Source organism: Grampus griseus (genome assembly GCF_964374135.1).
Source record: "Grampus griseus genome assembly, chromosome: 15".
Lineage (NCBI taxonomy): Eukaryota > Metazoa > Chordata > Mammalia > Artiodactyla > Delphinidae > Grampus > Grampus griseus.
Genome location: NC_139009.1, coordinates 15,495,305 through 15,521,129, shown reverse-complemented (window position 1 = coordinate 15,521,129; position 25,825 = coordinate 15,495,305). Strand labels below are relative to the sequence as shown.

Genomic DNA, 25,825 nt, shown 5'->3' with positions numbered 1-25,825 from the left:
TGTATGTTTCAGACCATCAAACCTAATCCCAGATCTTGTCTTCTTTTGTTTGTTTGTTTGAACTCATTCTCTTTCTCTGAATGGAAATCTCACCAAATCTTTGGGTGATGATCTTTTCATTTACACCACTTAAGTAAAAGTTACAATAGACACAGTTTCTCTTTCCTGGGCTGCCTCTGTCAGTGCAGACACTATGTACGTTTGAATAAAGAACAGTAAATAAAGTCCGTGAGTGCCCCTAAGCAGCATCAGCCTGTGTGAGCCAGTCTTTTATCTCCAGAGTTATAGGAGCTCCTTCTGCCTCTGCTGCTGAGGCTCCTAGGATAAGAGACCAGCAGACAGACATGCAGCGTTCTGTATGTCAGGAAATACACATAGATGGACTTTGGAGTGAAGAAATGGTATTTGTGGAAACCTTTGCCCAGAATTGTACATCTGTGTGCCACGTGGCAGGGATTTCTCTGACTCTGGAACAGAGAACAAAGAGCATTTTAGTTAGTCATGCTGACGAAAACACCAAAGAAGCAGAACTCACAGGTGTGTGAGTAACAATAATGTACTGCCAGTCCCCACCCCTCCTGGAGGACCACCTGTCGTGTCTTCAGCTCCTCAAGTAGAGATTTCTTGAAGCATTCCAGCTCCAAATCTGTTTTTTTTTTTTCTTTTAATCTATTTTTGGATGTGTTGGGTCTTCGTTGCTGCACCCGGGCTTTCCCTAGTTACAGCGAGTGGGGGTCTGCTCCTCGTTGCAGTGCGCAGGCTTCTCATTGCGCTGGCTTCTCTCGTTGCGGACCACGGGCTCTAGACACGCGGGCTTCAGTAGTTGTGGCACACGGGTTCAGTAGTTGTGGCTCATGGGCTCTAGAGCACAGGCTCAGAAGTTGTGGTGCACTGGCTCAGTTGCTCCGCGGCATGTGGGATCTTCCCGGACCAGGGCTCGAACCCGTGTCCCCTGCATTGGCAGGCGGATTCTTACCCACTGCGCCACCAGGGAAGTCCCAAATCTGGGGTTTTAAAACAGTAAAACTATCGTAATATCAAAATCATCACCCAGGCCCTAGTGATCCATTTTTAATGATGACGAGCTTAGCGCTTTCATGGAATCATAAAACCTCAAGGAAGCCAAAAACCTGGAAGTCAGTGTTTCCCACCTCGGTGGGGCTGAGGGGGTGCCTAAGATCCAGTGTCACAAAGCCTCTCGGAGGCCCAACAAGCCCCACGACACCTGGAGGGCGTCTTTAAAACACATGACTTATAAATATAATAAATTTTCTTGGTAGAAAGATTTTAAATTATATAAAAGTATTGAGACATTTTCATAATCCCACAACAGCGCATTTTGTTCACCCTGCTCTTTTGTGATTAAAGATATAATTGACACGTTAAATCTTACAGAATAAAACAGAGAAATGTGGATTTCTACTTTTGATGTTTAAATCCTGGATTTTGCCACTTATTTCATAAAACATCAAAGCATGCTTGGACAGGGACCTTCTTCAGGATAGGCCGTATATTACAATAGGCTGTAAAAAACTGCAAAATCAAGCCAGCTCCATGAGAGTGTGCACAGCATGACATTCTCTGAAGATCCTGGCGAGGCCAAGAAAATCCTGCACTCCTAATTGCCTAAATCCTACTTTCGTCACTTGCTGGGCACAGTCCGTAATCAGTGGAAGGATTCTGGAGGTGTGTGACATTACCCCTGAGTTCTTATCACAGACGCTAAAATTCAGACAATTAAATTTGAGAGAAAGCAATCTCGAGGAGTTGAAAACAGAGTGATTGAGGTTTGTGGATTAGTGCTGATCTTGGACTGATTAGAGCCGCCAACAGAAGCCTCCAGCTGCCCTGAAGAGGTAGAGAGGCAGATCTTTGGAGGGCAGTTTCTAATCTTATGTGAAGTGATCTGGGCTTAGAAGGGAGTTCTGCCAAGAATGAGGATCAGCTAAGCGCTAAGCTAAGTTCTCTTGGCCTTAACTCCATGTATTTATTGAGACGCCTGCTTTGGAGGGATCTTTAGTTGTTCTGTAAACTCTGCAGACCCAGTGGACCATCTGAAGGCAGGTCTACTTGCAAATAAGCACCCCCTGGTATGAGATAAATGGGTATATATCCTTGCCTTCTTTTTACCTTGCTTTTCATTGCATTCTTCAATTTCCAGCTCTGAAAGGTAACAGAGAAAAAAAAAATCAGCACCTGTCCTGGCTTCAGTTTTGTTATCTGAACAATTACAGGGTCGGTTGGATGGGCTCATCACTGAGTACCCTCCCCGGTTCTGCATTCTCTGGTCTGTGGTTCTAAAAACTAAATGTCCTAGGCAGAAGTAGTGTGATCTCTACTCGGGTCAACAGTGCTGGCCTTTTGAAAAAGCTGGGCTGTTTACTAAAGCAGTGCTTCAGTGACTTCCCCTCTAAACCCAGTTCTTCGCTTGTCAATTAAAGTGTAGGAAGTGGGGCTTCCCTGGTGGCGCAGTGGTTGAGAATCTGCCTGCCGATGCAGGGGACACGGGTTCGAGCCCTGGTCTGGGAAGATCCCACATGCTGCAGAGCAACTCGGCCCATGAGCCACAACTACTGAGCCTGCACGTCCGGAGCCTGTGCTCCACAACAAGGGATGCCGCGATAGTGAGAGGCCCGTGCACTGCGATGAAGAGTGGCCCCCGCTTGCCGCAACTAGAGAAAGCCCTCGCACAGAAACGAAGACCCAACACAGCAAAAATAAATAAATAAATAAAGTGTAGGAAGTAAGGGCCACCAGCAAGGGGGCTTCAAAGAATAGGAAAGAAAAGAAAGAGGATGTGGGTGAGAGGCAGTACTTTTGCTTTTTAAAAAAATAATAATTTCTTATTTTTATCTTTTTGAGTTTCAAATGCACATTACTTATTAACTGATTACCACTTTTGTTTGCATATGGTGCATTACCTTAATTTTTTAGGAAGCATTTTGTTAAATGACTTCTACAATAGTTTTTCCTTAATTTCAACATTCTCCTGAAAGGGTCTTTAAAGTACTTGGAATGCATGCTACCTTTCAGAAAGCTTCATTACTTAGCTCTCTAACAACGGTGAGGTGGGAAGTTTTGATTCTTTCTTTTGAATAAAGAGGAAACTAAAACGCATAGATATTAAGCACATCAGGGAAGCAGAATTAGTCTTGCTTATAGGGTCATTAAAAGGTGTACAATTTACAATTCTGTCGGAGAGGGAAGGGAGCTTCAACCATGAGTACAATCACATGGATGTCTAAAGACCCTGCAGACTGCTGCTCTAAGGCAGATCGATGACTGCGGCAGCATCTAGACAAATACCCAGATAATTTTATTTTCCCCACTAGGTATCTTTCTTCTAGGCTAACTGTCTTCAGCCAGCTACCTTGTCCCTTCTTTGTGCTTCAGCACTGACGACCCATAAAGGTTGAAAATTGAAGCTGTCCCCTTGCATCTCAGGCCAAAATTGCAACTCCTTCAGATCTCCCTGGAGAGCAAAGTGAAATCAAATCAACAGTGTTATAGAAAGCTAACTGCCCAGGATGTAGCTCAGGACCCCAGGTGAGTTAGGTCATCTCTGCCCTCTCCCCCGAGGCCTTGGTTAACTCTGAGGGTATGAAATGGAACTGAGTGAGGCCTTCTCCAGAGATCAGAGATGAGGGGGTCAAGAAAAAAAGACCCATTCCCAAAAAAACAGAGAACAACTTTCTTGAGTAGTACAAATCCATTCAGTAGAATCTTTGTTATTAGAGAATAACAATAAGAGAATGGAAGAAACTCTGTGAAGTCATCCAATTTGTCCCCTGCTTTCAAATAATTAACAAGCATTCATCGAATTACTCCCTGCACCCTCAGGCATCTACCGGGATGGAATCCAACCCATAGCACTTTTCAAGACGGGAATTATCTCAAAGTATCCTTTGGTAATCTTTGCCAATGTCTCACCAGCGTCAGCCACCCAGTTAATATCTAACTTAAATCACTCCTGCTACTTATTTAAGCCTTTTTTTTTTTTGGATACCTTAGGAGATGTGAGAAAACAGCAAGTATCCTTTCCTGGAAACTTCTCAATGCTGTGATTCAGAGTGAACAGAGCATGCAAGGGAGAATCTCAAAGAACGTAGACTGTTTAATTTTCCCAATAAGAAAAGAGTCAGGAGTAAAGTTATGTATTTGACTTTCCCATTTATTAGCTCTGTGGTCTTGGACAAGTAATGTAACACCCTTAAGCTTCAATTTCTTCTTTCGTAATAAAAATATAACACTTAAACCGAAGATTATTATAATGGTTTAAAGGAGTAATATATGCAAAAAAAAATTTGTCAACTGTGAAGTGTAATACAGATACAGTAAAATTTTTCATTGTTATGAGGATTAAGTCAGAAGAATAATGGTAAAATAAGTGTTGGGAGGATGTAGAGAAATTGGAACCCTCGTTCATTGCTCATTGGAATGTAAAACAGTGCAGTACTGTGGAAAGTGGTAGAGTGGTTCCTCAAAACACACACACACACACACACACACACACACACACACACACACAGAAATACTATATGATCCTACTACTACTACTACTGGGTATATACCCCAAAAATTTGAGAAGGATTCAAACAGGTATTTTTATACAAGCATTCATAGCAGCACTATTCACAATAGCCAAAATGAAGAAACAACCCAAATGTCCATCCATGGATGAATGAACAGGCAAAATGTGGTATATACATACAATGGAATATCATTCAGTCTAAAAAAGAAATGAAGTTCTGACACACACTACAACATGGAAGAACCTTGACAACGTGATGCTAAGTGAAATAAGCCAGACACAAAAGAACAAAGATTGTATGATCAATTCCAGTTATATAAGGATAGTCAGACTCATAGAAACAGAAAGTCAAATGGTTATTGCCAGGGGTTAGGGAGGAGGGGAGAAGAGGAAGTTATGGTTTAATGGGTACAGAGTTTCAGTTTGGGATGATGAAAAATTTCTGGAGATGGATGGTGGTGATAGTTGCACTGTAGTGTGAGTGTGCTTAATGCCACAGAGCTGTACACTTAAAAATGGTTAAAATGGTGAAGTTTATGTCATGTATATTTTATCACAATGTAAAAAAGAAGATAATGGTCACTACATGGTCCCCACTTGGCAAAGGATATGGGGGATATGAATACAAAAGAAAACATATGGAAGTTACCATTTTGTTAGAAAAACTGGACAATACATAAAACAGTCCAGACTAATAGGCACCACTCTGTGATTCGAAGCTTCTCAAGAGGTGCAAGGAGGCAGTAGTGAGCACACTGGATCGGAGTGACCAGAGAAGGCTGGCTCCGTGGATATGTGGACCTCGACTGGACATAGGCCTTTGAATGAGTACAGTCAAAACTTTATTTCCAGGCTTAGGAAGCATCTTCCCAGCAACTAGCCCTCTTGTCTGCACCTCAGGAAGCAGCCATTTTCCTCCCATTCCAATTTGAACGCCAGGAATCCGGTGCAATAACTGATTCGTTGGCATTTTTTTTTTTTTTTCCGGTACGCGGGCCTCTCACTGTTGTGGCCTCTCCCGTTGCAGAGCACAGGCTCCGGACGCACAGGCTCAGCGGCCATGGCTCACGGGCCCAGCCGCTCCGCATCATGTGGGATCTTCCCAGACCGGGGCACGAACCCGTGTCACCTGCAACAGCAGGTGGACTCTCAACTACTGCGCCACCAGGGAAGCCCTCGCTGGCATTTTATATTGTGTAGCACCTTCATTCCAAGAGACTGCCCAGAGAACTAGAGACAGGCATTCAGCATTATTTTTTTTAATTGAATGATAGTTGATTTACAATATTGTGTTAGTTTCAGGTGTACAGCAAAGTGATTCAAAGTTATGTATTTTTTCAGGTTATTTTCCATTATAGGTTATTATAAGATATTGAATATAGTTCCCTGTGCTATATAGCAAATCCTTATTGCTTATCTGTTTTATGTATAGCAGTTTCTATCTGTTAATTCCCTACTCCTAAGTTGTCCATCACTCATCCCTTTCCCCTTTGATAACCATAAGTTTTCTATGTCTGTAAGTCTGTTTATTTTGTATGTAGATTCACTTTTGTATTAATTTTTAGAGTCCACATATAAGCAATATATATGTATATGTCTTTCTGTGACTTACTTATTATGATAATCTCTAAGCCCATCCATGTTGCTGCAAATGGCAATATTTCATTCCTTTTATGGCTGAGTAATATTCCATTGTATATGTATATATCATATCTTCTTAAAACAATCATCTGTTGATGGGCACTTATGTTGTTTCCATGTCTTGGCTATTGTAAATAGTACTGCTATGAACGTTGGGGTACATGTATCTTTTCGAAGTAGAGTTTTCATCTTTTCCAGATATATGCCCAGGAGTGGGATTGCTGGATCACGCGGTAGCTCTATTTTTAGTTTTTTAAGGAAGCTCCATACTGTTCTCCGTAGTAGCTGCACCATCTTATAGTTCCTCCAACAGTGTAGGAGGGTTTCCTTTTCTCCACACCTTCTCCAGAATTTATTATTTGTAGACTTTTTGATGATGGCCGTTCTGACCAGTGTAAGGTGATACCTCATTGTGGTTTTGATTTGCATTTCTCTAATAATTAGTGATGTTGGGCATCTTTTCATGTGGCTGTTGGCCATCTGTATGTCTTCTTTGGAGAAATGTCTATTTAGGACTTATATGCCCACTTTTTGATTGGGTTGTTTGTTTTTTGATACTGAGTTATATGAGCTGTTTGTATGTTTTGTATATTAACCCCTCATTGGTTGCATTGTTTGCAAGCATTTTCTCCCATTCCATAGAATGTATTTTCATTTTGTCGGTAGTTTCCTTTGCTGTGAGAAAGCTCGTAAGTTTGCTTAGGTCCCACTTGTTTGTTTTTGCTTTTGTTTCTTTTGCCTTGAGAGACTGATCTAAGAAAATATTGGTATGATTTATGTCCGAGAATGTTTTGCCTATATGTTTTCTTCTAGGAGTTTTATGATGTAATGTCTTATATTTAGGTCTTTAAACCATTTTGAGTTTATTTTTGTGTATGGTGTGAGGGAGTGTTCTAATTTCATTGATTTACATGTAGCTTTCCAGCTTTCTCAGCACCACTTGTTGAAGAGACTGTCTTTTCTCTATTGTATATTCTTGCTGCCTTTGTTGAAGATTAACTGACCTTAGGTGTGTGGGTTTATTTCTGGGCTCTCTGTTCTGTTGCATTGATCTATATGTCTGTTTTTGTGCCAGTACCATGCTGTTTTGATTACTATAGCTTTTAGTGTTGTCTGAAGTACAGATAGGCATTCTTAAATGCCTATTTGAAACTGGAAACTGAGAGGCATGTCATAGAGTAACCAAAAGGCTGAGTATTGATTGATACATTATCTGGGTTAAGCTAAGGGAATCAGGAGTTAATCATTAATGTCATCAGATACCTACAGTTTAATGCCAGTACAGAGGTACTACGTTGTTGCTCTAAGTACATTCTTTGCAGTCTACCAGAAAAAAAAATTTTGCTCTGGTTTGGTGATAGCAGAAAGAGGTGATTGTAGTGGATTTTACAGAGAATGGGGGCATCGGGCTGAGTAATGTAATGGAAAGAGCAAGACTTTGGTGTCAGACAGACCTGGATTCAGATCCCAGTTCTGCCACTTAGCACCTTGTGAATTTGAAAAGTTATTTCACTTTTCTTAGTTTCTCATATGGAGCATAATAATACCTACATCACTAGGTTTAAGATAAGATTATGGCAATTTTTATAATGTCCCTTAAACATAAAGGGCACTCTAATAATGAGAAGAAAATCAGAAAAGTTTTCAGTAGAGATACCTGTGATTGCTTCTAGATTATAATAAAAATAGCTAACTTTCACGGTACTAATATTTTCCCCAGGAATATTCTAATTACTTTACATTTTGAACTCTTAACCCTCGGGAAAATCCTATCAGGTAGGTAGCATAGTTATCCTCACTTTACATTTGAGGAAGCTGGAGCACAGAGAGGTTAAGATACTTGCCAAATGTCACAAAGCCAATAAAAGTTGGCACCGAAGTCCATGTTCTGAACTGTGATGATATAGACCAGAGGTGATATTAGATAGCCTCCTAATGAATGAATTCACTGTGCATAAAAATATGTAACTTTGGTTTTAATAATAAGATGATTAGGAAAAAAACAAAATAACATGCATCTTTAAATCTCTGTAGCAAATCATATAATGGTTATTTTATGGTCATATTAAGTTTCTTTTCAGCAGCTAATTCCAAAGATACAGATAATCAAGAAACATAAATCACCATGTCATATTAATAAGATATGTCTTTCTCACATATAGACACTAAAACATTTAAAGACAGAAGTGTGCCAGTTTTTATTGCTTAAGTTCTCATATTTGTGATAATTTTAGAATTCAAAAGTTTTAAGATAGATAAGTTCAATGTGTACATTTTTCCAATTAGTATTAAAAAAAAGAAATAGATTATCTCTAAGGATTCAGGTTCCTTTTTATTCACAGTAAGACTAAAATTCTAAAAGATTTACATGGGTAAAATTGTACATCAAGAATACCAAACATATTGTAGAGGAATGTGGGCTTGCCTTGGTTGCTTACTCACTTACTTGATATAAGTTAGAAAAATTATGGCCCAGAAAACTCCAGAAAAATGGAAAGATGTTTCCCAGAAAAATGGAAAGATGTTTCACTTTTAAGTAATTGAGTAGACCAGTAACCGTAGAGGAAGTTAGAACTATAGTAAAAAACGTATTTCTCAAAAGGACACTAGGCCCCAATGACTCATGATACATAAGTTGTTCAAGACCAAAGAAAAAGCTGAATAGCTTGTCAATTTGTATCTGGTATAAACTCAGTGCCAAAAGTGGACAAAGATAGGGCTTCCCTGGTGGCGCAGTGGTTGAGAGTCCGCCTGCCAATGCAGGGGACACGGGTTCGTACCCCGGTCCGGGGGGTGGCTAGGCCCATGAGCCATGGCCACTGAGCCTGCACGTCCGGAGCCTGTGCTCCGCAACGGGAGAGGCCACAACAGTGAGAGGACTGCATACCACAAAAAAAAAGTGGACAAAGATAGGAGAAAAAAAGAAAACTATAAGCCAATCAAGAATTTGGAGAGTTTTAATGTATCAATTGTAATTTATTACATTTTGAGATTTAAGGATAAGATTTCTATGATACCCTTGATAGATGTCAAAAATGTTTTAGTAAAATTTAACACCCATTCCTGATTAAAACAAGAAAGTCTCTTGGTAAAATAGGAGTGGAAGGAAACTTCCCTAACTGGACACGGCATATCTAGTAGAAACCTAAATCTCCTTAGTTTGGGCAAATACCAAAGAAGCTTATTTCTCACTTATGTAATAGTCCAAGGTGAGTGTTTCTGGTTAGCAAGCCCTACACACAGTCTTTCGGGTACTCAGAATCCTTGCATCTCGTGGCCCCATCTCCTAGAACCTCATCCTCTATATCCAGCCTTGAAAAGGAGGATGGAGGAGTACACGTGTGAGTTTCTCATGGGCCTGGCATATGTACTGTTCACATTACCCTGGGGAGAACTTAGTCCCATGGCTGTACCCAAGTGTGAGGGAGGCAGGGAAATGGATTCTAGCTGTGCGCTCAAAGGGAAAACTAGAGTGTGGTTTCTGTGGACAGTTAGTGCTCTCTGCCCCAGTCAGCTTCTCCGGCTACCTGTATCTACATACCCTTCTTCACACTCATCTCCTCCCCAAGAGAGATGACCCCAAATCTTATGCAGTTACTGCATTCATCTCAGAGTTTAAGAACTCTGACTGCTGCGCAGTCCAGTCCATCAAATACTTCAAATCAATTATGTAGTTCTTTATGGTTTGGTGACCTATGAACTAAAAAATGTTAACTGCTCCTGCACACCCACACACCAGCACAAGTTAGTGGAGCAGAAAAGGACAACAGCAATAAAAAGTTCCACTTGGAAAGGGGAGAATAGGATACAAACCAAATCTCAGACCAAACACAAAATTAAAATCCTGTTGGATCTGTATCTAAACATGAAATATCTAATCACAAAAGACTGAACTATGAAATATTAAAAGGTGCTGTATAGTAAAAATAGGTTTTAATTATGGATTAGGAAGACCTCTTGAGCATAACACAACATCCAGAAATCTTAAAGTAAAAAATGGACTGATTTGACCTCATAAAAATGTAAAATTTCTGTATCTCAGAAGGTACCTTAAACAAAATTAAAAGGCTTATGTAACAAATATTTATAACATAGCTAAAAGTTGCTTAATATCTCTAATAATCAATAAGAAAAAGGCAAACAACCCAAAGTAAAAATGGAGGCTTTTGCCTTCCATATGGGAAACTAATTGCACACAGCAATGTTCTCCCCTTCCCCAATCCCATCTATCCTTCTACTCTAAGCCTTGGATTTCTTTTTTGAGTATGGGAATATATACCTTGTTCTGTAAATTCAAAGAGAAAATTTTGGCTAATGAAAATTATGAGAAATTCCTGAGAGTAAAAGAACAAAGGATAAGTTTGAAGAGGGTAATCGCAGCCTGGAATTTGTGCTGGATCTCTTTGGAAAGTACTACCACAGAACATGGGAGAATCACCAGGAATTCCTCCTGCCTACAGGTGGAAGAAGCCAGGAGTAGAAAAGAGTGGTTCAATGCAAATGACAGGAAAATGAGTTGGGGTACCCACAGTGTGTCGTGTGCATCCCACCCTCCTCTCTATCCATTCGGATCTGTCTTTGGGCAGGAGCCATGCTGAAGGAGAGGCAGGGCTTGACAATGCCCAGAGATAATGACTGAGCCCAGAATACCAGCCTCTAAGATATTCCATCCAGAATACATCCCAGCTTCTCCCCATTCTCACTGAAAACAGTGGGGAGCACAAACCTCAGTAGCTATTTCTCCACCTCCCCCAAGGCTGGCTGAAAGACTACAAGTATAAAGGATCCAGCAGGGGATCCAAACTACAAAGATGAGCCCACAGTCAAAAATCACCAACATCTGGCATGCAGCCGCCGTGAAAAATAGGTAACAACCCAACAGAGTTACAACTATGCAAAAGTTAATAGAGCGATAAGAAAAGGACTTTAAAACAAGTGTGATTAGTGTCTTCAGATATAGGATGATGTCGCAATAATGAATCAGGAACTGTCATAAAACAAACCAAAGACAAACCTTGGAAGTAAAAAATATAATTATTGAAAGTAAAAATGCAGTAGATAGAAGAATAGGCATAGCTAAAAAAGAAATTAGGTATCTGGAAGACAGCCTAGGGATGAAGTACAAGGCGAGAAAAAGATAAAAACTTAAGACATGGAAGAAAGTTCTGCAAGTCGTAGGATCTACCCAATAGAGAATAATGAGAATAGAAGAGAGGTAAAATCTGAAGAAATAATAGGATGGAATTTCTTATAGTTGAAGAAACGTATAAATCCTCAGATTGCAATGGTCCACCAACTGCAGAGTAGGATAAACACACAACAAAAATAAAAGGCAATGTACAAAAGTAATCAAAGTTCAGAACTTTCATTAGTCAATATAGTCAATATGCTAAAAGCTGTAAGGATAAAGACAAACTGCTGCAGCCTCCAGAGAGGTTGAGAAGAAGACGGTTCAAAGTAATTCTAATCAGATTTGGCATTAGATGTGTCATCAACAATATTGGATGAAAAAAGACATTGGACGATATTTTTAGTTCGGTAAAGGAAAAGAAGTTCAAATCTAAATTTCTGTGTTCAGCCATGATATCATTGAAATGTGAGAATGAAATAAGATTCTTTCAAATAGCCAAGAATTCAAATTTTAACAACCCAGCAGATTCTCTCTGAAAGCTGAAAGAACTACTAGAGAATATACCCCCCAAAAGAGTCAATCCGGAACTTAACAATGAACTGCAATAGTTAGCAAAAAAATAAAGCCATTCTATAGATATGATTATAAAATTATTTTTAAAAAACAATACTGTGCCAAGATTTCAGATTATGTCAACATGGGATGTGGGAATATGGAGGCAAGGGTGCTGATGAAGAATTTAGGAAAATAAAAGCATTCTAAGATTCATCAAAAGGAACCAGTGGGTAGTGACTGACTTCAGACACTATTAGAAAAATATAAATCTAACCACTTATGATAAAAGTTTAAGTGTAACTACTAGAAAGATAAAAATAGAATATGTATGATTTTCAAACTAGTAAATGAAAAGAGGAACAAAGAAAATTCCACTAATCCATGAAAAGGCTGGGAAGAAGAAACGCAAGCATGAGAAAAAGGATGGTAAATTGAAAACACAAAATAAGGCGGCAGGAATAGGTCTAAGTGTATCAAATGTAACAGTAAATATGAATTGCATATGTTTGTTTCATAAAAGGTAAAATAGTTTGGATTTTTAAGAATCCAGCTATGTGCAGGTTACTAGAGAAAGCCAAAACTGTGATAACTCAAAGTTTGAAAACATATCCCTAGCAAGTACTAACAGAAAGGTGGCAAAGCACCATCAATGCCAGACAAGATAGAATTGAAAGTCAAAAACATTAAAAGTTTCATAAAGGACATTTCACATGGTTAAATAATTCACCAAGAAGCAATAATAATCATAAACTTAAATGCCCCTAACATCATTTGGAAATACAAGAAAAACTGATAAAATCACAGATGGAAATTAGAAAATCCACATCATAGAGGTATGTTAAAGTATCCCGCTCTGATGGACTATGAATAAAAATATAGAATAGTTAAATAATGTAATTAATAAGTTCATGCTAATATATATGAATAGAATTCACATCCAATAGAGAATATGCAACTTGTTCATTTACTCAGTTAACATTTACAAAAATTGGTCCTATAGAGTGTCACAAAGAAATTACAGTTAGGGAAAAAAAATGAAATATAGAGATATATAGACCACTTAACCAACCCCAGTATATTAAAAAATTTTTTTAATTTTTTAAAAAGTTAATCCAGGCATCTAGATATTTTGTCACTTCTAAATAATTTATTGGTTAAAGAGAATGTCAAAATTGTAATTTAAAATTATTTATAAATTCATGAAAATGAAAGCACTCCATATCAGAACTTATATGTTTTTTCATGGCTTCAAAAGTATTACACACTAACCTAAGAAGCTAGGAAATAAACAACCCAAACAAGCCCATAGAAAGAAGAAATAAAAATAATTAAAGCAGAAACGGATGAAATAGCAAATAGTTAAGTCCACTTCCTCTTCCTCCTACCTCATTTCTCCTGTCTCCTGTAGCAGAATTCTTCAAAATACTTGCATATTCTCACTGTCTCTAGTCGTTCTCCATTTAAAAAAAAAAAAAAAAGAAGAAGAAGAAAAAAAAAAAGAAACCTAATCAGGCTTCTGTCTTCAGCACTTCACCAAAACATATCTTGTAAAGACCACCATGTGTATATTTCAACTTTAATTTTATTTGAACCATCAGTGGATTGATCATGTAACTTATTTTATAGTCTTGGACACTTAGTAAAAGAGAGTAAGAGAGTGTTGTTAATTATTACAGCTGAAAATAGGCATAAATTGGGTCATGTGGTCACCCCACCAATCAGCAACATTTAGCCATAGATCAGTGCCTGGCATAGAGTGCATGATACATATATATTGAATGGATGGAGTTTATCAGCCCCACAGAATTTCCCCATTTTTTATTTTTGTTGTTAACTGAATAAAATAAAACCTTTGGCAAGATTGACCAAGGAACAAAAAGAGATCACAAAACAACATGAGGAATGAATGAAAGGTCATAGACACAAATATGTGAAAGATAAAAGAAAATTATGAGAATACTATAACAACTTTGTACTAATCCACCTGAAAACATAGATGAAATGGATACATTTCCTACAATACAAATGATTAAAGTTGACCTAAGATGGAGTAGAAAATCTGAATAAATGAATCAATGTTAAAAAGAAAATTGGGGCTTCCCTGGTTGTGCAGTGATTAAGAATCTGCCTGCCAATGCAGGGAACACCGATTCGAGCCCTGGTCCGGGAAGATCCCACATGCTGCAGAGCAACTAAGCCTGTGCGCCACAACTACTGAGCCTGTACTCTAGAGCCCGCAAGCCACAACTACTGAGCCCACGTGCCACAGCTACTGAAGCCTGCGTGCCTAGAACCTGTGCTCCACAACTAGAGAAACCACCACAATGAGAAGCCCGCACACTGCAGCGAAGAGTAGCCCCTGCTTGCCGCAACTAGAGAAAGCCCACGCTCAGCAACGAAGACCCAATGCAGCCAAAAATAAAAATAAATAATTTTTTAAAAAGTTGGAAAAAGCATTTCTCAGCTGTGCTGTGGAGAAATAAGAAAGTAGTCTGGACACCTGCTTGGGCTTGTATAACAGGGCAGGAAGAAACCACTTAGGGGAAAGTGGATTTCAGGGCTGAAAGTCAGAGTTCTGTGCTCCAGCAACCCCATCTGTGTCCATATGTGCAAACTCATTTTTTGAAGGAAACTGATAGATTTCATTGCAGATGCATTACTTTTCACCATAGTTCCATTCCTACTCAGAACTACTGAGTCTTCTCCTACTTTGTGGGAAGATTGGACAAAATTATGAAAGAAACCAAGGAGTTAAGCTACGAGTTAGAAGAAAATATATCCTCCCTCCAGCTAGCTACATATTGCAGGGTCCAGGCAAGCACGTAGCCTTATGGCCTAGATTTTTTTTTTTTTTGCCCATCATATGAGGATACCATTAGCCCGTTTATCTTGTAGATTTGTTTTTGAGGGTGAAAAGAGAATGAACATCTGGTAATGAATAAAGAGGGACGTAAGTGGGAGATTTAGCATTATTTTGAAGGGTATGTGTGGAACAAAAATGAAAAAACATGAAGACACTTCAGTTATGATGCGTTTACAACACTTTTCCATCTCCAGGCCAGCAACTCACTTGCGTCCCGCCATCCTAAATATGCCCTGAGCATGTCTTCTTGTACTTAGGTCCTACACAGAGTGAGTGTAGTAGCATCTCCAGCAATTTGTTCAACGTATGCTCAATAAAGTATTCTGAAATCAAAGGAAAAGGTTAAGGATAACCTTTAATCATAAAGAAAATAGTGAGCTCTGTTCATTATTCTCTGAGGAAGATGTCCTCATTTTAGAAAGATTTTCTTTAAAACGACAAAGTGAATAAAAATGTTGGTGTTGAAAAGAATGACTATAGAGAAAGCAGCTCTCTAGGGTAACACCATTGAGAAGAGTCTAGGAGAGTTTAGAATTTGATATGTATTTTCATAAAACTTGGCAATGACTGATTTTATTCCAGTATTTCAAATGGTTTTGGAAAAAGAAATAATAAAGTAATTAAGATTGTAAAAAAGTTAATTTTAGTGATAAATCCCCAACATAAAAGCAATGTGCTGTACAAAAAGTCTTTGAAATAAAAGAAGGTGGAGAGAAGGTAATTCTAATGAAATTTTATCTCTAGGGGCATATATCATCAAACCCCTCCAGCATAAATGCTATTTTATTATATTCTTATGTCTTACTCATTTGTGTGTATTAAGAGTATTTTATTCTAAGATTACATATTTGGCTGAATAAACTTCTTGGTGTCTGTAGATGTTATGTTTTAGTGGAATATTTGTATATAAATGTTTTCAACAAATTACCACATCAGTGACAATTTCTGGAACATGAAGGGCTGAATTAGTAAATTCATTTGAAGAGAAGAAAAATATTTCATTGCTCTTGAGCTCCTAAGTGTTGAATTTTACTTTTTCTGAGGTGATATAAAAATGTATTTCTAATTGTGAAAATGTATGAACATATGAAAGAATAAAGACTAGTTTATACTGAGTTAGAGAAGATGAGGCTTGGAAGGTAATTTGAAGACATATGGTTTAGGGTATTGAAAAGTTTGGCTTGGGTGGGACCTCAGAGATCATCTGGTGTTTAATTAACCTGTTAATCTTATTTTCAGAGAAATTAGGTCCCAAGAATCCCTCCAATTTCTTTTTTTTTTCTTATTTATTTTATTTTCGAGTGCATTGGGTCTTCATTGCTGTGCATGGGCTTTTCTCTAGTTGCGGAGAGCGGGAACTACTCTTCATTGTGGTGCGTGGGCTTCTCGTTACAGTGGCTTCTCTTGTTGCGGAGCACGGGCTCTAGGCGCACAGGCTTCAGTAGTTGTGGCTTGTGGGCTTCAGTAGTTGTGGCATGTGGGTTCAGTAGTTGTGGCTCATGGAATCTAGAGCGCAGGCTCCGTAGTTGTGGTACACAGGCTCAGTTGCTTCACGGCATGTAGGATCTTCCTGGACCAGGGCTCAAACCCGTGTCCCCTGCATTGGCAGGCGGATTCTTAACCACTGCACCACCAGGGAAGCCCTCAAATTTCTTTTTTTAATTAAAGTAATTAATCTTCAATGTTTTGTTAGATTCAGGTATATAGCAAAGTGATTCAGTTGTGTGTGTGTGTATTCTTTTTCAAGTTATTTTCCATTATAGGTTACTATTGATACATGATACTGAATATAGTTCCCTGTTCTATGCAGTAGGTCCTTGTTGTTTATCTATTTTGTATACAGTAGTGTGTATCTGTTAATCCCAAACTCCTAATTTATTCCTCCTCCCCCCTTTCCCCTTTGGTAACCAGGAGTTTGTTTTCTATGTCTGTGAGTCTATTTCTGTTTTATAAATAAGTTCATTTGTATAATTTTTAGATTCCATATAAAAGTGATATCATATGATGTTTATCTTTGTCTGTCTGTCTTATTTCACTTGGTATGATAATCTCTAGGTCCATCCATGTTGTTGCAGATGGCATTATTTCATTCTTTTTATGGTTGAGTAATATTCCATTGTGTGTGTGTGTGTGTGTGTGTGTGTGTGTGTGTGTGTGTGTGTGTGTGTAGCACATCTTTATCCATTCATCTGTTGACGGACATTTAGGTTGTTTCCATGTCTTGGCTATTGTACATAGTGCTGCTATGATGATGGCCATTATGACCAATGTGAGGTGCTACCTCATTGTAGTTTTGATCTGCATTTCTCTAATAATTAGTGGTGTTGAGCATCTTTTCATGTGCCTGTTCGCCATCTGTATGTCCTCCTTGGAGACATGTCTATTTAGGGCTTCTGTCCATTTTTTGATTGGGTTATTTGCTTTTTTTTGATATGGAGCTGTATAAGCTGTTTGTGTATTTTGGAAATTAAGCCCTTGTTGGTGGCATCATTTGCAAATATTTTCTCCCATTCCATAGGTTGTTTTTTCATTTTGTTAATGATATCCTTTGCTGTGCAAAAGCTTTAAAGTTTAAATAGGTCCTATTTGTTTATTTTTGCTTTTGTTTCCATTACTCTAAGAGGCAGATACAAGAAAATATTGCTGCGATTTATGTCAAAGAGTGTTCTGCCTACATTTTCCTCTAGGAGTTTTATAGTATTCGGTCTTACATTTAGGTATTTAATCCATTTTGAGTTTATTTTTGTACGTGGTATTAGAAATTTTTCTAATTTCTTTCTTTTACAGGTAACTGTCCAGTTTTCCCAGCATCACTTATTGGACAGACTGTCTTTTCTCCATTGTATATTCTAGCCTCCTTTGTCATAAATTAATTGACCATAAGTGTGTGGGTTTATTTCTGGGCTTTCTATCTTTTTTTTTTTTTTTTTTTTTTGCGGTACGCGGGCCTCTCACTGTTGTGGCGTCTCCCGTGGCGGAGCACAGGCTCTGGATGCGCAGGCTCAGCGGCCATGGCTCACGGGCCCAGCCGCTCCGCGGTATGTGGGATCTTCCCGGACTGGGGCATGAACCCGTGTCCCCTGCATCAGCAGGCGGACTCTCAACCACTGTGCCACCAGGGAAGCCCCATGGGCTTTCTATCTTGATCATGGATCTGTGTGAACTGGTTTTGTGCTGGTACCATACTGGTTTGATTACAGTAGCTTTATAGTATAATCTGAAGCCAGAGGGCATGATTCCTCCAGCTCCATTCTTCTTTCTCAAGATTGTTTTGGTTATTTGAGGTCTTTTGTGTTTCCATACAAATTTTAGAATTTTTTTTCTAGTTCTGTGAGAAATGTCATTGGTAAATTGATAGGGATTGCACTGAATCTGTAGATTGCCTTGGGCAGTATGGGGGTTCTTCAAAAATTAAAAATAGAACTACCATGTGATCCAGCAATCCTACTTCTGGGAATATATCCAAAGAAAATGGAAATAGGATATCAAAGAGATATCTGCACCCCCATGTTCTTTGCAGCATTATTCACGTTAGCAAATATATGGAAACAGCCTAAGTGTTCATCAGCAGATGAATGGATAAAGAAGGTGTGGGATATATATATGAACTGGAATATTATCCCGCCATGAAAAAGGGAAATCCTGCCTTTTGTAGCAACATGAATGGAACTTGAGGGCATAATACTAAGTGAAATAAGTTAGAGAAAGACAAATACTGCATGGCATCACAAATGGAATCTTAAAAAAAACTCAAATTCATAGAAAAAGAAAGTAGAAAAGGGGTTACCAGGGGCTGGGGTTGGGGTGGGGGGATAAGCAGACATTGGTACAAGGGTACAAACTTTCAGCTATAAAATGAATAAGGATCTAATTAATGTACAACATGGTGACTGTAGTTGACAACACTATACTGTATAATTAAAATTTGCTAAGAGAGAATTTAAATGTTCTCACCAGATATAGATAGATAGATAGATAGATAGATAGATAGATAGATAGATAGATAGATAGACAGACAGACAGATAGATAGATAGATTTTAACATATAAAAATATGTGAGGTGATGGATGTGTTAATTAACTATGGTGAAATCCTTTTACAATGTATATCTGTATCAAATCATCATGTTGTACATTTTAAATATCTTACAATTTTATTTGTCAGTTATGACTCAAGAAAATTGGGGGAAAAAAAAGAAGACCAGGTTCAGATACTGGCTTGGCCACTTCCCAGTTGTGTAGACTTGATATTTTATCTATCTTAGTGGAAGCTACCCATCCAAGACAGCCTTCAGCATTATGATGATACTCAGACTGCCTCAGGCTGATACTACTACTTTCCTTACTGGGAAAGCAAGAGGGAAAGGATGATTTGCGGCAGGGGGGTCCTAGCTTCAGCTTTCCTTCAGCTGTATTTTTGTTTTTTGTGTGTGTTTTGAGGCCCCTATTTTGTGGGGCTCTAAGTACGCTAAGTTTCTCACCCAGTATGCAGACTTCAGTCAAAATTTACAGTGTATTAGGGACACATAACTAAATTCCAAAGCAATTTTCAGCTCCCCTGATCTCACCTATGAGCTCAGAACCCCCTTAGAATAAGGTAGACAATAAAACAGGGTAAAACTAGAGTCTTCCTCTCTGCAGCTGTCTCCTAAATGTTGTTTTTCATATCTTTGCTTTCCAAGGCACTGTTACCCGTCTGTACCAGTACCCAGCAACCTTCTGTTTCCCCAAGAATCTTCATGTAGAGTGTATATGTTGATAAGGAAGCATCAAAGCCAATATTTTAGCAGTTTTAGAAGCTATCCCCGTTTTCAACCATTAGCTCAAAAAAGGAAGTAATGAGATCAAGACCTAGTAAGACAGAGCTATCAAGGATTTTAAAGGCTTGGTGGTTGTTTATCAAGGTTGGTAGGTATATGGGGATTGTTAATGAGAGAATAAATTGATGCAGCATCCTTGGAGTAGGGGGCAATTTCATAATATCTACCATCACTTAGTAGCTGTGTGATGCTGAGTTTTCTTTTCCTCCCTGGAAAAGTGGAGATACTAATGCATACCTCCTAGTTTTGTTTCAAAGAGTAAATGTGACACAATGCCTAGCATATAGTTAGTACTTAATAAATATTACCTCCTGTTTTAATCATCTTGGGCTGCCATAAAAAAATACCATAGACTGGGTGGTTTAAACAAATTCATTTCTCACAGTTCTGGAGCCTGGAAAGCCCCAGATAAAGGTGCCAGCAAGGTAGCTTCATTATAAAGCCTCTTCTCCTGGCTTGTAGGCAGCCAGCATCTCACTGTGTGCTCACATGACCTCTTCTTTGTGTGTCCAGGGGAAGGAGGTGCTCTTTGGTATCTCTTCTTATAAGGTCACTAATCCCATCATGGGGGCCCCACCCTCCTGACCTCATCTAAGGCTAATTACCTTCAAAAAGCCTCACCTCCAAATACCGTTGAATTGGGGTGTTAGGGCTCCAACTTATGAATTTGGAGAGACACAAACATTCAGTCCACAGACTCTCCACATACCTAGGCACAATTTTGAGGAAGGAAAATATACTTAACTCAGACTGTGGTTTCTGTTGAAACAGATATTAAGAAATCTATTCCAGGATTTCATGCTTAAGCTGAAATTTCATTTTTAACTTGGAGAACATATTTCAGGGTTTTCTTTTTAAGCCCTGAGGCAGGAGCAGGATCATCCTACCAAGTACAGAGCAGGTTTTCTATCCCTCTTCAAGGTATGGAAAGGAACCCTTTCCTCACTGATTTATTTCAGAGACAGTAAAGAGTTCAGGAAGGGGAAGGGGTGATGGGGACACAAAGCCAAGTGAGCTTTGGCCACAGAATAGTTCCTGCAGTGCATAACTAAATATGTCTTGGCTTTCTTGGCAAACTATCCAGGAGGTGGAAATACACCACGATTCTTTTACACATCTGCCTTCATTCTGGTCTGAATTCAGTCACCTTTGGTAATCATGAGAATTTTCTATTAGAATGACTTGCTCTAATACCCAAATTCTAACTTTAAACCTTTTTGTGATGAGCAAAAGAAGCCAGACACAAAAGAATACCAACTGTGTTTCCATTAAAATGAAGTTCTAAAATAGACAAACTCATCTATGATGATAGAAATCAGCACTGTGTTGCATCAGGTAGGGCAGGAATTGAGTGGGAAGGGTCACCAGGGAACTTTCTAGAGTAATGGAAATATTCTATAGCCTGATAAAGGTGAGGGCTTATGCATTTGTCAAAACTCACCAAACTGTGCATTTAAGGTCTGTTCATTTCACTGTAAATAACACCTGTTATAAAAATGACTGTATGCATTTATACTATTTCATATCAAAAGAAACAAAATTATGAAAAATATGTGTTTTTCCTTGGAAAGATCTGTCAGAAATCTAGATTCATGTCTATATATAGTCATAAGTAGCAAGCACAGGAGTATGAATAGGATAGAAGCCATATGCTCCTCAGGAATTCTTCCTAGATTTCTGTAGCCATCCTTAAAGCAGCAGTTCTCACTGGGAAGAGAAGAACAGTGGGAAATAACACCTCCTGATGGTTGTATTGGAACAACCAGGCTGAGTTTTCTAATACAGATATGGGCTGCCTCCCTGCTTCATCCCAAATATTCCCTCAGGATGCTTCCCCACCTTAAGAACCATCCCAGAATGAGCCACTATGATTTCGGAGAGCGTTGTAACCCTCGGGTATGTTCAGCGCAAGCTCTTGATTCCCTAAGGTAAGATGGGTTTACCAACCTCTGCCTCACTTTATTACTGTCATCTGCCAACTTCCCAGATACTCCCCTTCGTTAACTGGCAAATACAGGACCTGGATCTTTCTTTCTACCCCAGTTACTGTCATAATTCTGGGTGACACCAAGGTCATGTAGATGAGCCATCCAGAAATGTACACTCGGACTTTCTTAATTCCAGTGGCTTTCACATCCACTCGACTTTAGCCAAGTCACATCTAGAATCTTATCATCACCTGGAACTGCACCACATCCAAAATTCTGCTCTGCACTATCCCTCTATGAGTCTTAACGTCTTATCCTCTTACTTCTCCTGTGCCTTCACTCCCACTGTACCTACTTTCAACTTCAGAGAGACCTCCAGGTCTTTGACCCCATAATTTTTTTCCCAGTCTGTGAGGACTCTCTAAGGCTTCCTTGCCAACGTAAACTGTTATAACATGATTGATTGTCTTAGTTATTTTTTTTACCAGTATCTTTGATGTGTTTTTGTTAGCATACCTTCACCACAACAGCACCTGGACAGTAAATCTCCAGCCCAAGATCAGTACAACATTACTGCTTACTATTATCTTTATTCCTGTACACACATGACTAGAGAAATCCTACAAATCAACCTGACAACGATTTTTGTAATTTAGCCTCAGTTGGTCCCTTAACACCTATTAACCCTTTCATCTGCCCTTGGTCAGACTGCTCTCCAAGCTCCTGAACAGTTGTCCCAGACCTTTGCCATTCTCCCTCAGATCATTCCCCCAGGAGATCACCTGAGCACCTATGTCATGGAGCAATTGAAATCATCAAGCATACTCTCTGTCAGTGTCTTGCTTTTATTCAGCAGTTTTAATGTAAATTCTAGCCGATATTCTCATTCATATCATATCTCAAAGTCTAAGAAAACAAGGTCAACCTTAAGTCCACCCCCTACTGACTTCTTTGACACTCTCTGTGTCAGTCATCTCCTTCTTTTTCCAAATAAACTCTTCCCACTTGCTCCTTCTCTTCAGCCTGTAAACATGCTCATATCAGGCCCATAATAAATACAAGCCCTCTGGACTGCATGACTCATTCTAACTACTGTTTATCATCACCATCTTATTAAGAGTGTGCTTTCTTAGTATAACAGTGGTTCTAATTGATAAGTCTTATGGGCATGTTTAATCCCAGTTTCACTGGACTATAGAGAAATTATAATTGATCATCCTAAAAGAAATACTCCAACATCATAAGAACTAATGAACAAGGTCAGCAAGGTTTGCAGGATATGAAGTCAACATGCAAAAGTCAATTATCTTAATACCCTAGCAATGAACAATCCAAAAATGAAACTTAGAAAAAACAATTCCAATTATAATAGCATTAAAAGAATAAAATATTCAGGAATAAATGTAACAAAAGTGTAATATTTGTACACCTAAAATCATTGAGAGAAGGAAGACCTACATAAATGGAAAGACATCCCATATTTAAGAACCAGAAGACAATATTGTTAAGATAGCAAAACTTTCCAAATTGATCTAAAGATTCAGTGCAATTTATTTCAAAATCCCAGGTGGGTTCTTTGCACAAAATGACAAGCTAATTCTAAAATTCATATGGAAATGCAAGAGAGCTGGAATAACCAAAACAATCTTGAAAAAGAAGAATGGATTTGGAGGACTCACACTTCCCAATTTGAAAACTTACTACAAAGCTACTGTAATCAAGACAGTGTCATATGGGCATAAAAGTAGACATATGGATCGATTAAGAACAGAATTGAAAGTCCAGAAATAAACTCCCACATTTATGGTCAAAGGATTTGTGACGAGGATGCCAAAAGATTCAATGAGGAAAGAATAGTCTTTTCAACAAATGGTGCTGGTATAACAGCATATCCAAATGTAAAAAATGAAATTGGATCTTCAGGTTTCAGCCCTACACGTAAAACACTCACAATCTTACCCAAAAAAAGTGGGGGAAAGAACCCTAACAATCAGTGACTTTTCTTGGACTCATGAATCTGAGGTAGCAGGGCAAACAACCACCCCAAAATCTGGAGACAGTAGAGTCAGAGAGTCATTGAGGTCTGCTTACCTGGAGTGGAAATCACTGGAGCCCTACATTGATAGGAACAGTTTTGCGATAATTTTGACAAATTGCTGGAGCTGAGTGTGGACTAGTATGAGAGTGAGAGAGTCCTGGAGTCTGTGACCTTAGGTGTCACTCACGCTTTCATGGGCTTTACCTCCAGGAAACCCACCAGGTCCTCACAGTGAAGAACCAAGAAAGATAACCTCATAGCTCTGACAGGTGGTGGAGAAGTTTTCTTCTTTTGAAATAAATCTAGAGTGTTTTCTATAACAAAGCCCTACTCTCCAGGGGAAAGATTTTTCCAGAGCCTTATTTAGCTTGGGAGAAGTACACCGCCCTGCCTCCAGCCCCTAACAGGGTGGGGGTCTATGAAACACTTGTGAAGGTCGCATACCAGGGACCCAAGCACACTAAAACACTGAGATTTAACTATAAAACTATAGAATGCTTTCCCGCCCAGACACCTCACCACCACACAAACAGGGCTCTAATATAGCAGTGGATTACAGCTGAAACGGCTGCAAAATACAGACTCTACCTAAGGAGGACTCATTAGGGTATCCCCTGGACAGGAGGGGAGACAGAAACAAAGGCACTAGAGAGATTTGAAGCCTCTGGCACCTACAGCTACAGCAAACATTAAACACAGCCCACCTCATAGTAGGCCTGCTTGGCTTCATTTATTTTAGTCATTCATAAATGTACTAACTTACATAAACTCTTTTACTGGACTTCTGATTGGTTATATAACCAAAGATGACCTCTCTAATACTTTTCATATTATATAAATGTTAGTATTATTGTATCATTTTATTTCTGCCTATTTTATTGCTCCAATTTCAATTGAAGTCTTTTAAGGACAAAGACCGTGTTTTACTTTTCTGTACCTTCCATGAATAGCTTACCTCAGCGATGCGTAAGTGAGTGAGTGAATGAAAGAATGAATGAACCAGCTTAAGACTGTCATTATATTGACAAGGGAGCCCTTGAAGGAGGTACGGCATTTCTGGCTGTTATTGTTCTGATAGAACCTTCTTGGTCCTGGACATCCTCCTCCAGAGAAAGAGTGTGTACAGTGGAGAATGGTTTAGGATCAGGAAGTCTGGTTTCTAGTCCTGAATATACCGCTAGGTAGCTGTGTGGCCTTGAAGAGCTCGGTGCTCTGGGCTTTTTACATTTCTGTAAAATAAACATTCCTTTCAGATCTATCATTCCAAGATTCTTAAAACCACTGGCCCTTATTAAAATGAGGAAAAAACCTACCAAAATAAATTGAGAATTTAGCAAATGAATATTTCTTTTTTTATATCCTATTAATACCTAGGACTTAATGAATGCCTGCTATATTCAGGTGCTGTTTTAAGTGCATCACCTGTATTAACTTATTTATTCCTATGAAATAAAACTACTTCACTTCACTTTCACATATGAGGTATAGAAAGGTTGTGTAACTTACATAGCTTGTGGCAGAACCAATTTCAGATCGAAGCAGTCTGGCTCCCATAGCTGTGCTCTTGATCTTAATGTTTCTCCCAGGCACCAGGTTAGTACCAGCCTTCCCTTCTGCCCTCAGAACCACTGGCTTCTTCTGTGGTCATATACTTCATTGGAAAGATTAAACTCTAAACTCAATGCAAAGTGATAATTCAGAAAGATGTTGTGAGAGAACAGAATTCCCAGGAGAGCAAAGAGATATTTGCTAATGACTTCATTTGGGACAAGGGATTTTGTTTTATTTGACATTATGGATCCTGTATTGAGAAATCAATGTGTGGATAAGCTTTTGACCTGACTTTTGAACAGAATATCGTTCTTTCCCCCAGACGTTATCAATCATGAGGTTGAAAGGTGAGTCTTGTCATTGCAACATCACCTATTTTTCTCCTACTGAGAGGGTTCCACTTGATTTAACATTAGGAAAGGTTTCTTTCGCATGAACTGGATTTAGGAAGCCACCCTGACGCTGCTTTCTCCCGCTCCTTAGCTCACGAGTATATCAGCTATAAGAAACATATTGAGATGGTTAGACAGCCTTTTAAAGCTGGATCAGGAAGAATAAGTAAACAAGGGAACTTTCCATCATATGAAATGTGTACTTTGAGTCCAACATAGTATACAGAGTAGCAAGTAAGATAAAGATGATTCTAGAACTAACAAAGATGTGATCAACATTCAGTGCTGCTGGGCCTTCTTCCTGCAATTCCAGCCACGTTTTCCTCACATTCTTTTTTCCCATTCCTACCTTCCCTTTTCTCCTCTCAACTCTTTT

At 38.9% G+C, this 25,825-nt stretch overlaps 1 long non-coding RNA gene across 1 annotated transcript; it reads right to left on the bottom strand.

Moving 5' to 3' along the window:
• On the bottom strand, positions 1-25,240 carry LOC309834189. The gene is made up of 3 exons (XR_014297846.1): positions 25,013-25,240; positions 2,131-2,163; positions 1-467 (listed from the first exon to the last, which is right to left on the bottom strand). It is a non-coding gene; the product is annotated as an uncharacterized lncRNA (long non-coding RNA).
• Between the last annotated feature and the right edge of the window lie 585 nt (positions 25,241-25,825).